Here is a 14378-nt window from a genome sequence, read left to right on the forward strand (position 1 = left end):
TGAATTTGGACATGGTTTGTGCACTATTTGTGATGACATTTAACAATAATTGCACACTTGTTTGCAAAAGTTTATTTTCAGCCTTCTACAAATGCCCTTTGGTAATGCACCAGACATATGGCATTGAAACAGTGCAAAGCGAGGCTAGAGGATGACAAATTTTGGTACACAGCACATTAGTTTAATAGCCCATTAACAGGAGAGTCATTGCTCCCAATTTTTGCCATATCTACATGAAAAAATGCAGCTTTCAACATTTAATAACCATGACACGCTGCCATTTTGAGCAATTTCACCTCAAGTAATAAGGAATTTAATATGAATTAGAGTGAATTGCGGAGTCACTCCGAAAGCCCTGAAAGATTACAGTAATACCAGTTGACTGAAACAAGTTGCCACTTTCCAGCACTCGCACAAATGGCTGGGTGTGTAAGTGCTGCCAAACAACCAACACTGTCAGCCTTGTATAATATGGTTATCAATCTGCTAACAGGAGGTTGTAATACGCACTGCGAAAAGCATGATCTGGTCAGGAAAGATAAATCACTCATTTCAGAGATGGCTGTTTAATCAGTGTTAATTTGGCAACACAATTTCTTTCCCTCAAATAAAATTGCTGGGATTAGTGGCAAAATGTTATCAGCAAAATCAACCACTAATTTTCGTCAAATGGAAAGTAATTAACATTTGCTGCCTATGAAATTACTGTATTAATGTGTGTGCTGCACACACACGCAAGCATACACGCTTGTCAAGCCGTTGAAATAAAAAGGACAAATGTGCGATGGTGATTTCATTCCACTGAAATCAGATAGTTTGAACTTCAGTTGCGCAGCTAACAGAGGACGTGGAGATTCAATGAAGTCTTAATGGTAGAAAACTGTCAAACAAGGGCATAAAGTGTGAAATACGAGAAGCCAGTATATCTTGGTTTTGAGTCTGCAATTATTCGGCTGAGTTTTGCTTTCAGCAGCGAACAAACAGCACTATTCATTCATTGTGCTTGCCCACAGTTGTTCGATGGATTTCTGGTCTGGAAGTCCTTGTCGATCAAAAGTTGCAAAGCCCTCAAGAGAGTTTTAGGGACTTTTGTGGGGGAAGAAGAGCAACTGTGTACCTCCTTAATTCCTCATCTGGGCAGCATGATGGCACAGTGTTAGCACTGCTGCCTCATAGCGCCAGGGACCCGGTTCACTTCCGACCTAGGGTCACTGTGTGGGGTTTGGACATTCTCCCATTGTCTGTGTGGGTTTCCTCCGGGTGCTCTGGTTTCCTCTCACAGTCCAAAGGTGTGTGGATTGGCTTGGTTGGCCACGCTCAATTAGTGTCAGAGATAATAGCGGGGTAAATACGAGGGATTACAGGGATAAGATCTGGGTGGGGTTGTTGTCTGTGCAGACTCAATGGGCCGATAAGCTTCTTTCTGCATTGTAGGGATTCTCTGGCGAGTGATTACAGTCTCTGTAGAACCATAGAACCCTACAGTGCAGAAAGAGGCCCTTCGGCCCAGCAAGTCTGCACTGAACAAAATCCCACCCAGGCCCTACCCCCATATCCCTACATATTATACCCACTAATCCCTCGAACCTGCGCATCCCAGAGTACTAAGGGACAATTTCTTAGCATGGCCAATCAACCTAACCCGCACATCTTTGGACTGTGGGAGGAAACTGGAGCACCCGGAGGAAACCCACGCAGACACGAGGAGAATGTGCAAACTCCACACAGACAGTGACCCGAGCCAGGAACCGAACCCAGGACCCTGGAGCTGTGAAGCAGCAGTGCTAACCCACTGTGCTATCTCACTCATCCTGAAACCATAAAATCCCATGCGAGATTAACGGATCTTTCATGGTCCACTCCTCACCTGCTCCAACTGTCATGGTGGACGGAACATAAAATTCTGATCAGATAGAAGAATTACTGATGAGCAACACAGAATGAACCAGGAAGTTCCAGTTAGAATATTTAATTCAATGTCAAAAATAGGAACAATAAAGCAAAATAAAGATGGAAATCAAAAATTGGATTGACAGACACAATAAAAAGGAAAATAATTACCAAAAATGCAATTTTTCTTCTTTTTCATTATCTCCAACAGTAATACAATTCTGTAAGAATGAGGGCCCACAACTAATTTTCAGAGCAAGAGGGGTTATTTGACAGTAATTGAGGCTCATCACACTGTTAAAAAATTTGTTACACAGAGCTGGGAAATCCCAACCTTTTTCTGGCAAAGATAATGCATGTATCAGGTCAGTAAGTTTAAGTTTATTTATTAGTGTCACAAGTAGGCTTACATTAATACTGCAATGCAGTTACTGTGAAAATCCCCTCGTTGCCACATTCCAGAAGCTGTTCAAGTACATGAGGGAAAATTTTGCATGGCCAATGCACCTAACCAGCAAGTCTTTTAGACTGTGGGAGGAAACCGGAGCATCCAGACAAAACCCACGCAGACATGGGGAGAACATGCAGACTCTGCACAGAGAGTGACCCAAGCTAGGAATCAAACCCAGGCCCCTAGTGCTGTGTGGGAGCAGTGCTTACCACTGTACCACCCGAAAGCAACTTCCTACTGTCAGACATATTTCAACAATATACCAGTTACATGCAATCGGTATTATTGATTTTTTTGTGTCCTACGTTCAAAATATTGCACCCACTTGTTAAAACAAAAGAGAATCTTTAAATGATCCTTCTTTAAAATTACTTCAGCCTGGAGAAGAATCTGTAAATTAGATGTTAAATGTGACTTCTAGTTTAAGTTAACTATGTCAATGAATCAATGTTTCTGTTATTTTTGGTACAATAGCAGAGTGCTGACATGCCATCACAATAAAGATCCCATTATGTTGGCAAATACTGCATCACCGCTATTATCTACCAAAACTCAACTGTGTGCATAATGGGTGGAATTCTCCCCATAAAAATTCCAAGTGTCATAATACTGAGAATAATGGAGTGATCCGCGCCAGTGTTTCGGGCAAAATAAAATTGATTCATGCCCAGAAAGGGCGCGATCTGGTTCACACCAAGAGGAAGAGGCTGGAAGACTTTCAAACTGTTTGGCCTCAGGTGCAAAACGGATCTTGAGGGTCGTACGCTAATGTCCGGAACCGGCGCAGTCTGCATCAGGCGGGGTCGGAGAATCACCTCCGATTTTTTCTTCATTGTACACACAAAAATCCTTCATTCTTAATTTATTGCAGTGCTGACTGGGCTGAAGAGCACTTGACATAAAAACTGCGAGGAAGGAGAGAATGAATATGTGCAAAAACATGCCTCAGGGATGATGTTCCTTATTCATTCTCCTGCCCATATCAGCCAGCTGTTATTATAATACAAGTATCCACAAAGACACCAGAACATGAAAAGTTTGGGCAGCTCTTACCAGAGTTAGAAGGGCAAGGCTAACGCATCATGATTATAACTAAAGCATAACTGATCACAGCTTCAATCTGTCAGATTTGGGACATAATCTGTTAATGTCTGCAATGTTTCAGTTCAACAAAACAAGTGGTGTTTGTCTAGTGTTGTTAACACAATAAAATGCCAGAAGGCACAATACAAGAAGGTCGCTCCACAGAATGTGGCATCAAGTCACGTCAAAAGATATGAGGGACAAGAATTTTTGATTTTACGTATTATTGTCACATATTAATATACAGTGGAAAAAGTGTTGTTTCTTGCACAATATGCAGACAAAGCACACCGTACATCGAGAAGGAAAGGAGAGGGTGCAGAACATAAGCTGGAAAACAACTGCCCCACCCACTATAGAATTGGAGTGGGCGTGGGATGGAAAATGGAAAGGTTCATTGCCCTTGGGCGGGGTTTTCTGGTCTCATTTGAGCGAGGCCATAAAATCCCATCCTTAGTGTTACAGTCATAGCTAGGGTGTAGAGAAAGATGAACTTAATATAAGGTAGATCATTCAAAAGTCTGATGGCAGCTGGGAAGAATGGGAGATAGGAGATGGCAGCTTGGGAGATGGGGGCATGGTAGCACAGTGGTTATCACTGTTGCTTCACGGCACCAGGGACCCAACTTGGGTCACTGTCTGTCTGGAGTTTGCTCCCACATTCTGAAAGATGTGCTGCTTAAGTGCATTGACCCAAACAGGTGCTGGACTGTGACGATAAGGGGCATTTCACAGTAACTACATTGCAGTGTAAATTTAAGCCTTACTTGCGACTAATAAATAAACTTCACTTTAAAAAAAAAACTTTTGACTCGAGTGGTAATTGACCTCAGACTTTTGTATCTTTTTCCCAACGGAAGGTGCTGGAAGAGAGTGTGTCTGGGGTGCGTGGGTTCCTTAATTATCCTGGCTGCTTTCCCGAGGCAGTGGGATGTGTTGACAGAGTCAATGGATCAGAAGCTGTTTTGCATGATGGATTGGGTTCATCCACGACCTTTTGTATTTTCTTACCAAGCTGTGATATATTCAGAAAGGATCTTTCTACAGTGCCAAATGTTTTGGCAAAGGGGTAGGTTTTAAGGAATATCTGAAAGAAAGAAGGAGCTAATGAACCTCAATTAGCATCGTTGTTGCAGCACAAACTGAGGCAATTTGGCCCATCGAATTAAAAACAGACCTCCATAGAATAATCTTGCTCCCATTCCACCATTCTATCCCTGTAGTCCTGTAAGCTTCTTAGTCTCAAGTGCCAATCCATTTTCCTTTTGAAATCACTCATCACCTCTGTTCCCTCCACCCTCAATCGGCAACAGTTTCCAAGCCATTGGGTAAGAACATTCTTCCTCGCAACCCCACTCCTTCCTCCGTATCTCTTGCTCAAAACTTGCAGTCTGTGCCCCCTCATCTTTGTACCATTAGTTAATGATGGCTTTCGTCTGATACTCATTGTTTCTTCAACTTGCTGGGTAGTGACACTACATGAAGTTCACTAAGTACAGACACAATCCACACAATAAGATGCTGACTTCACTTGAACTGGTGAAACTCCAACAATTGGGCTCAGAACACTGAATAATGGCCATCATACGATGCACCTCTTCATGATGTAATTCAGCACCTTTGTACAACAGCACTTCAAAGGAATTAAGAACAATATCAAAAGGAATTAAAGTATTCCATAGCGAATGTCCATGGGCAAAGATTGATGCTCTGCTGAAATGCAATTTTGTGGAAGTTATCATGCGCAGATTACTTGACATAGAGCTTCTGCTAAATTGTACTGGATTTTCATTGTGACATGTCCAAAACTGGCAGACTTGCTGAATTTTAAGCGCCAATTATTCTCGGGGTGAACTGAGTTTCTGGAATCTTTTATACCCCCAAATTGAATTAATCACCGTTGGGATTTTCTGCTCTTGGCATTTATTTGAAGCGTTTAAAACAAAGTAGCTGATTCTTTTGGATGCAAGGACATTAAAGTTTTGGATTTATTTTTACAGTTGACTAAGAAACTGATTACAGCGTCTGCAAATGATTCTGCCCATGTTCTGCATAAGCCATTTTCAGTCACTTAAAATCAGGTTACTCATAGGTGGTAAAGTAACACAGTGATTAAGAGAGATCAAATGCTATACTTGACCTTGAACATTTCTTCTTGATTTCAGATTGCTTAGGATTGCCATTACTCAGATGACAAAGTGTTTTGCATCCTGCAAAGCACAAGGACGTAGAATTTCTATCTTGTTGCAATCGATCATCCAGGTGCAAATTGCACCCAAAAAGAGAACGATAACAGAGTGGCAATGCCATTGGACCAGTAAACCAGCCATCCTGAACAATGTTCCAGAGACACATGCTCAAATTCCACTATGGCAGCTGGGGCAATTGAAAAAAAAATGAATAACAATTTGGAATAAAGAGCAACTCTCATACAATCCCTTTAGTGAAGGATGCCATTTGGCCCACTGAGCCTGCACTGGCAACAATCCAACCCAGACCCTCCACCTGTAATCCTTCATATTTACTCTGCTAACCCCCTTGACACTGAGGGTCAATTTAACAAAGCCAATCAATCTAACACGCACATCTTTGGAACGTGGGAGGAAACCGGAGCACCCGGAGGAAACCCACACAGACATGGTGAGAATGTGCAGACTACACAAAGACAGTTGCCCAAGGCCAGAATTGAACCTGGGTCCCTGGTGCTGTAAGGCAGCATGGCTAAGCAATGTGCCATCCAATCAGTAATAACCATAGAACTATCAGAGTGTTGTAAAACTCCAGCTGTTTCGAAGATGTTCTTAGGATAAAGGAAATCTGCCCATTTTACCTGTTCTGGCCTATGTGCAGATTCCAGCCAAGAGAAATCGGTTGGAAGGCGCACATAAGGTGTTCCAGAAAAGGCTGATTAAGAATAAGGCATGATGGACGGAAACGGAAAAGGTACACTCAGCCCTACAAAGTTCTCTTCACTAACATCTGAGGGATTGTGTCAAAAGTGGGAGACCTGTCCCACAGACAAGTCTATGATGTAGTCATATCCACAGAATCATTCTTTACCTAGACTCCCCCATCATCATCTGTGGATATGGCCTGTCCTACTGGCAGACAGACCTACTGGAGGGAGTGGCATATAGTCAGGACAGAGTAGTCCTGGAAGTCTTCAACTCTGGACTGATAAGGTCTCATGGTACTGGGTCGAAGATGGAGGCAGAAACATCACTCTAATTACCACCTCCCGCTCTTCCCTGATACAAAGAACAACACAGCACGGGAAACAGGCCCTTCGGCCCAACGAGCCCGCGCCGCCGCATCACCCTACACCTATTCTGCCCTGCGTGTCTACGAATGGAACCCCTAACTTAGCCAGATTCAGGGGAGAATAGTGTCAATTTGGTAAAACCAATCCGCCTAAGAGCACATCTTTGGGGTGTGGGAGGAGACCGGAGCGCCCGGAGGAAACCCACGCAACCACAGGGAGAATGCACAAACTCCCACAGACACAGGCCCAAATCCATGTATCTGCACAGCCAGCAGTGCTAGTCACCGAGCTGTTGCGGCGCCCGTCTACCGGTCCAGGATCAAGCACACACACCAACATGAAGTACTAGGCCACTCCCGGAACTTCCAAGAGCAGCCCACGCACGACCCACCGTGTGCATGCCCCTCGTTTGACACGAGGTGGACCTCCACCTGCGGAATAAAAAGACAAAAACGTTAATCTTACAAGTCTACTTTTCCGGTGTCTCCCGAGGTTCTAACCTTATTTAATAGCCCCTACCATAACCCTCCATCCTCGTTTCACTCATGTGTCTATCTAACTGAACCTTAAACGAGTCCAATGTTCCTGCCTCCACCACCCTACTCGGTAGCGCGTTCCATACCCCTACAACTCTCTGCGTAAAGAACCTTCCTCTCACTTCCAAATTATACCTCTCCCCCCTCACCCTTAAATCATGACCTCTCGTGTTTGTACCCAGTCTAGGGAGCAGTCTCTCACTATTAACTCTATCTATTCCCTTCAGTATCTTATATACCTCTATCATGTCCCCCCTCAATCTCTGTCTTTCCAAGGAGAATAGTCCCAGTTTCTCCAACCTTTCCTCGTAACCCAGCCCCTCCATGCCATGATGATCACTATCTGGAAGAAGCTCTGAGGGTGGCATTGACACAAAGTGTAGTCTGGGTGGAGAACATCAACGTTCATCAACAAAAATGATTCTAAAAAGCAGAAACAACATGCAATAGAGCAAGCTAAGTAACTCCACGACCAACAGATCAGATCTAAGCTCTGTAGTCGTGTCACATTCTAGTTGCGAGTGGTGGTGGACAAATAAGAAGTCACTGGATGGGCAAGCTCTCCAAAGATCCCCATCCTCAGTGATTTGGGGTCCAGCACATTTGCAAAAAAGACAAGGCTGAAACATTTGCAAATATCTTCTGCCCGAAATACCAAGTAGATAATCCATCTTGGACCAGCTCCATCCCAAGCCAAGTTGTTCCAGTACAGCTGCAACACTGGTAGCTACCTGGCAATGTGGAAAATTTGTCCAGGTATCTCCTGTCCCTAAGAAGCAGGACAAACCCAATCCAACTAATTGCCATTCCATCAGTCTGTTCGCAGACATCAACAAAGTGAAGGAGGGTATTATGACAGTGCGATGACAGTGTTCACACAGCAATAAATTGCTCATTGAATCTCAACAGTATGACTTGGCTTTAGATCTTATTGCAAGGTTGATCCCAACCAGAACTGAATTCCAGAGGTGAGGTGAAAGTGGCTGGGCTTGACATCACAGCAATGACATTTGAATGAATGTGGCATCAAGGAGCGCAAATAATATTGAAGGCAATGAGAGTCAGAGGGAAAGCTCCCCACTGATTAGAGACAAATAATGCACAGTGGAGGATAATCATGGTTGGTGCAGGGCAATCATCTCAGCCTCAGGACATCACGACCTCCGAGTAGTGTCCTTGGCACAACCACCTTCATTTGCTTCAATGGCATTTCCTCCAATTCAAAGTGAAAAGTAGGAAGGTTAGCTGATGAGCACCCAGTGTTCAATACCATTTGCCACTCCTCAGATACTGAAGCAATCTGTGTCCATGTGCAGCAAGACCTGGGCAACATTTGGAGTCGATAAGTGGCAAGTATCATTTATGGCTCACAAATGCCAGGCAATGACCATTTCCAAAAGAAAGAATCTAACCATCTCCCCATGACATTCAACAACTTGTATTTATTTAGCCTTTGGGGCAGCATGGTGGCACAGTGGTTAGCACTGCTGCCTCACAGCACCAGGGACACGGAGTCTGCATGTTCTTCCTTTGTCTACGTGGGTTTCCCCCGGGTGCTCTGGTTTCCTCCCACAGTCTGAAACATGGGCTGGCTCGGATCATTGGCCATGCTAAATTCTCCCTCAGCGCACCCGAACAGGCGCCGGAGTGTGATGACTAAACATATTATTCTGTCTTTCTAAACAAATGACATAATCCCACAATCACAATTAAAACACTGCACTATATTTTATCATCTTGAGAAACTCACCTAGTTTTGTTTAGTCATTGGGTAAGTGCTATGATAATCAATACTGCGTGAAACATGAATATACAATCCTCCTGGAAAAACAAGTTAAAATAGATTTTCCCGATTATACAATTATCCAGTAATTTGACATCTTTCAGTAAATGTCCATCACGGTTAGGTATAAATAGCTCTAAGAGCAGTCACGTCCTCTAAATTGTGTCAAATATACAGCTTGCAAAGGGTAGCTGAATAATCAATTCCAGATTTAAACAAAAATCATTATTTATGGATGCAGGTCTAAAAAGGAGAACAAACAACGTGACTTTTGTTTCTCAAGAGGAAAAGCTAATGCTTGTTTCTGTACTGGTGTAATTGTTGCATTTCCTTCAAGCTGAATTTGGGGGAGAAATCATTTCACTGAATGATGGAAAGATTAATTCCTAGATGCTAATCAGTTTGGGTCAGATGAGAAGTTCAAACCCAAATCATCTTGGATCTGAAGGGTGGGATTTTCACCCCAAGGTTGGAATATCCTGCCCGAGGTCAACAGATCTCGCCCGCTACATTTCCCATCACGGGCGGGACTGGAAAATTCTGCCCAATGTCTTCTGGTTTAAACAAGGAGGAAGGAGGGAATACGGTGCCTGCACCCAATCCAATCTCAATATTTTATTGAGGCTTCATGCCTCACATTTTACATCCACTGTCAACTCTACGCTGGTCAGCTGGGTTTCCCAAACATCAAAAAAACCAGTAGCTAAAGAGAGATGCGGCTGAGAGAAGTTAAGCATCTTTTCAGCACTGTATGTGGGCTGGGAGAAGCCACAGTGATACCACACAGCCCCCAAGCTATCCTTTTCATGATCTGGCTTCCAATGACAGCACTCCCCCTTTCTGGGAAATCCCACCCTGTGAAATATCGGACCAATTGAGTCTTCCAGCATTAATCCACACTGATAGTAATTTTAAGGCTTTGAATAGTCCTGAGGAAGTTCAGCATAATTAAATGCAATCACTTCTTAAGCAGATGGTGGGCTTCGTATTTCTTTTCAGGGGTTGAAACCCATTCCTGTTGCTTTAGACACATATGGGTGGCTCTCTGTTCCTGATATGCTCAAGAAAATGGAATAATACATCAAAGTTTTTTTTTCCTCTATGAATCCTAACCTTTGTCTCTAAAGGATCTTCCTCCTATTTCTGCAAAGCTTCACAGCATGAGACATCCTTTCTCGATTTAGTCAAAAGCCAATTTTATTAAGTGGATGAACAAGCAAGTAGAGAAATGTATTTACAGTGGATATACACTAGCCAATTCTTCCAAAAATGAATGCATTCTCTGTAGTGATCCATTATTTTGCAAATAACCTTTATAAATAGTGTTATTCCTTTCTTATTACGCTTTCTATGACCTGAGCTGAATGACTCGATCTGATACTCCCTTAAATTTCAAAGCCAAGTCTATCATTTCAACAATTCAACTGACTCATCTATACCTCCAAAGGTTACTATTTCTTGTTCAATTTAATAATCTGACAGAGCAATTCAAAGAGTAGTGTTCATTCACGTACCAGCATCAATTGCACAGATAATTCACTTTTAAGATACATGGTTTGGTTTCTCCCTCAATTATATTTACTTCAACAGCTCAGCAAAAGTTACACAACAGTGGCTGAGGTCTAGATTAGGCTAGGGTTCTAAGCCTCAATTGTAACTCAGGAACTGTATTGTGGAGATTGGGGCGAGCTTATTTTTTTTAAATTCATTCAGGGGACATGGGCATCTCTGGCTGGCCAGCATTTATTGTCCATCTCTAGTTGCCCAATAACAGTTGAGAGTCAACCATATTGCTGTGGCTCTGGAGTGACATGTTGGCCAGACTGGGTAAGGATGGCAGATTTCCTCCCATAAAGGACATTAGTGAAGCAGATAGGTTTTCCCAACAATCAACAATGGTCTCATGGTCATCACTTAATTCCAGATTTTTTATCACTGAATTCCATCAGTTGCCATGGCAGGATTCGAACCCTGGACCCCAGAACATGAGCCGAGTTTCCGGATGAGTTGTCAACCGATAATACCACTCGGCCATCGTGTCCCCAGAGTTGAAGTTGGAAATGTTTGTACTGGGGCTGGACTGAGGCCTTGTCTATTTGAACTCCTAAGCTTCATGAAAATGAAGAAATATCAACCAGAGTATTGTCTCAAACCTAAAGCTAACTTGGATTTAAATGGGAATAAGACACAAAACGCAGAAGGTGCAAGGATTTCTTCTGAGGCCTAAAGGAGCACTCCTGTGTGCACAGTGACAACTCATTATTGATTCATTTAATGAACTGCCCTCTACTCGTCCTGATCTTAATTGTCACCAGCATTCAATGGTGACTCTGCCACTGAACATCTTTTCCACAATTGGCAGTAAAAGCAGTGTTGGGTCCGGAATTACATTACGGGACCCCAACATTTGGTTATTAGCCCATCCGCCCAAGGTGGGACATCCTAAAGCTGCCGATAACTCTGATGTTACAATGGCAGTGGGAAGCAATCAACCTACTTTGCAACTTCATCGCAACCTATGGGCCACAGGGGCAAGATTAAAAATTGGCTCTTGAAATTAATTCATGCATTTTTTACTGGGTTCAAATCATAGAAGATGGAAGGCTGTCCAGAGAAACACTAAAATAGCCAAGTCCGGAAGTAATATTTGTACGGATGAGGGGTTTAGCAGCAGATAAACTGATGCAGGAAAGAAGATGTGCAATATTACAGAGGTGAAAACAAGCCGTCTTTGTGCTGGAGAAGATATGAAGCTAGAATCTCAGTTCAGGACAGGTTCGGATCGCTTAATCCTGAGACAGAAACTCTCTTCCTCAAATGGTGGTGGATGCTGGTTCAATTGTTAGGTTTAAGTCTGAGATAAACAAATCTTTATTGAGTTGGGGTATTGAAGGATATCAGTTGAGGGCAGGTACATGGAGTTAGGCCAATGATCAGCCCTGATTTTATTGAATAATAGAACGGGCTCAAGGGATTGAATGGCCTACTCCATTCAGGTTGTGAGGAGCCAAGGCATGGAGTTGGCAGCAAGTGAACAAAGTTTGCAGTGAGAACTGCAAACCACAGCTTCAGTCTCGCCTGTGCTAAATGGAAGGAAACTGAGATTCGGGCAGTTGGACTCAGATTTTTAATTGGTTTTGGGGTGGGATCAGAGCGGATTCGGTGAGCAATATAGTGACTCTTGATGCCAGTCAGCTGCTATAATCCCAATGCGGAAAGTTGAGGCAAAGGACCCCATTGCACATTCCCCCTCCCACCAACCCATCAGCTCCATCTAAAGCCACCAGTCCAAAGTGACAGCTTCTGGCCATTTGCTGGAGTGTAGCTCACCGGGATTGTGGCTATGTGACTGACTGTTAAAAATGCAGAAATTACCCCCCCACCCCACCCGCTTTATCTCTCTCAATCTCCATACTTGGCCAGTGGGGCTACTGAACACCAGGTTCTGGAAGGACACCCATTGGACCAATGGGCATTGACAGCTCACCCAACTTCACAAATTTGATGACGAGTCTACTCCATCAATTGGCTTGTCTATTGAATATTAGAGTGGGGATAGCTAGAACACGCCGTGCAGGGTTTGGAATGGAACTCACCCTCATTTCTAAATGAAAACCCAGTCTTTGAAATCAGATAGGCAGTCAGTGGTATGGGGGGGAGGGGGGGGCGCAGTGAACCAGAGTTGGGTGTTATCAGTGTAACCATGGAACTGGACATGCAGTTGTTCGCAGCGGTAGGATTTTCTGGTCCCTGCTGCAGTGAACAGAGATTTGTCTGAGCACCAAATTCTCCATCCTTGCTTGCAGCGGCAGCAGGGCACGTACAGCTGGAAAGTCCCAGCCCATACCTTCATATGATGATGATATTAAGTTGCCTCCTCCATCAGCCTTCCCATTCCTTTGCAAGCTTGTAGGTTAGAATTGGGATCCACACGCATTGATGTGTATAGATGGCAAATGGGGAGAGAGGGAAAAGACCAGACTGATCTTCAAGGAAGGGGGTCAGGATGTTTGATACTTCCTCAGTTTGAGGTTGAAGCTTTAAATTGACTGTCCTAGATTTGCAACAGAGAAATTACATGTCCGTCGGCACTGTGGCACAGAGGTTAGCACTGCTGCTTCACTGCGCCAGGAACCTGGATTCAATCCCACAGTGGTTGAGTGTGTGTGTGGAAATTGCACATTCTCCCCAGTGTCTCTGTGGGTTTCCTCTGGGTGCTCCGGTTTCCTCCCACAGTCCGAAGATGTGCGGGTTAGGTGGATTGGCCACGGTAACATTGCCCCTAACTGTCAGAGGGATTAGGCGGGGTAAAGATATGGAGTTACAGGGATAGGGCCTGGGTGGGATTGTTGTGGGTGCAGGCTTGATGGGCAATGTAGGGATTCTATGATTCTAAACGGGTGAACTGCAAGGTCATATTGCCTGTGCGAGGAGCAAATTTGGGGTCCAAGTGTCTACCTATGGCAAGAGCTTGTGACCTCCCTTTGACAATACTCGTACTTTAGCCTAGAGGACAAGGAACAGAATGATTATGCTCTTGCATGTTTGGGAGTGTATGTGCGCATGTGTACATTGGACAGGCAGAGGAGAATTTTGCCAAGAACTTTGCTGTTCAACAGTTGGCTTTTTGCTGGAGTAACTTAAATCTCTGACGGTGATGTAATACCGCCAAAAGGAAAAGGGGTCACACATGAGATTGTGTTGCTTGTGTAGCCAGGGAAACGAGAGAGGACAGGGCAATGAAGGACGAAGCTCAGGACTATTTCAGCAAGTAATGCTCCTCCCTCTGGAAAACAGGATTATTGTGCATAAGAATCCTCTGGAGGGCTGATTAATTTACAAGAGTTGTTCACTTGAAAATTTGTGGTTATGGTGTCAGAAACATTCCATTTTTCATGTAGAAATCTCTGAGGAATGGAGAACTAAGCAAGCAGAAGAAAAAGTGTTTCTTGACTCAGTATTGGTAGTGCGAAAGTGGTTCAAATGATGTACAGCAGCGCAAACAATTAAATATATTTCAGTTAGTTTATGGCTGTGTTTCCAGGATTCACTTGTTTCCCTAGTTCACTAAGAAGCATTTTAAACCCTGAACTCTTAGGTTAACTGTTGACAAAGGAGTCATTGTCCATTTTTTGTTTCATTGTTTGTGGAGGCACTTCTGTGCAGATAAATTGCTTTGGGGGAGATGAGTGGATGGTTTCTGTCGACTGATTTACCACTTGGTGACAAGAGAAAAAAAAAATTGGAACATCTCAGGGAAACGGGAAACTGCAGTTTTGTGCTAATGTGCAAATGTAAGGAAGGGAAGTATATTATATGTCGAGAAGGCCTGCTTTATCCATTCAACAAATACATTGTTAACCACGTACTTCA

General features: G+C 43.6%; 1 protein-coding gene across 11 annotated transcripts in view; it reads right to left on the reverse strand.

The window, feature by feature from the left end:
• LOC145359914 (opioid-binding protein/cell adhesion molecule-like) overlaps positions 1-14378 on the reverse strand; it is a 1043301-nt gene that overhangs the window by 903390 nt on the left and 125533 nt on the right. The window lies entirely within an intron of this gene.

This window comes from Carcharhinus amblyrhynchos, chromosome 29 (genome assembly GCF_965287045.1).
Source record: "Carcharhinus amblyrhynchos chromosome 29, sCarAmb.v2.hapA, whole genome shotgun sequence".
Lineage (NCBI taxonomy): Eukaryota > Metazoa > Chordata > Chondrichthyes > Carcharhiniformes > Carcharhinidae > Carcharhinus > Carcharhinus amblyrhynchos.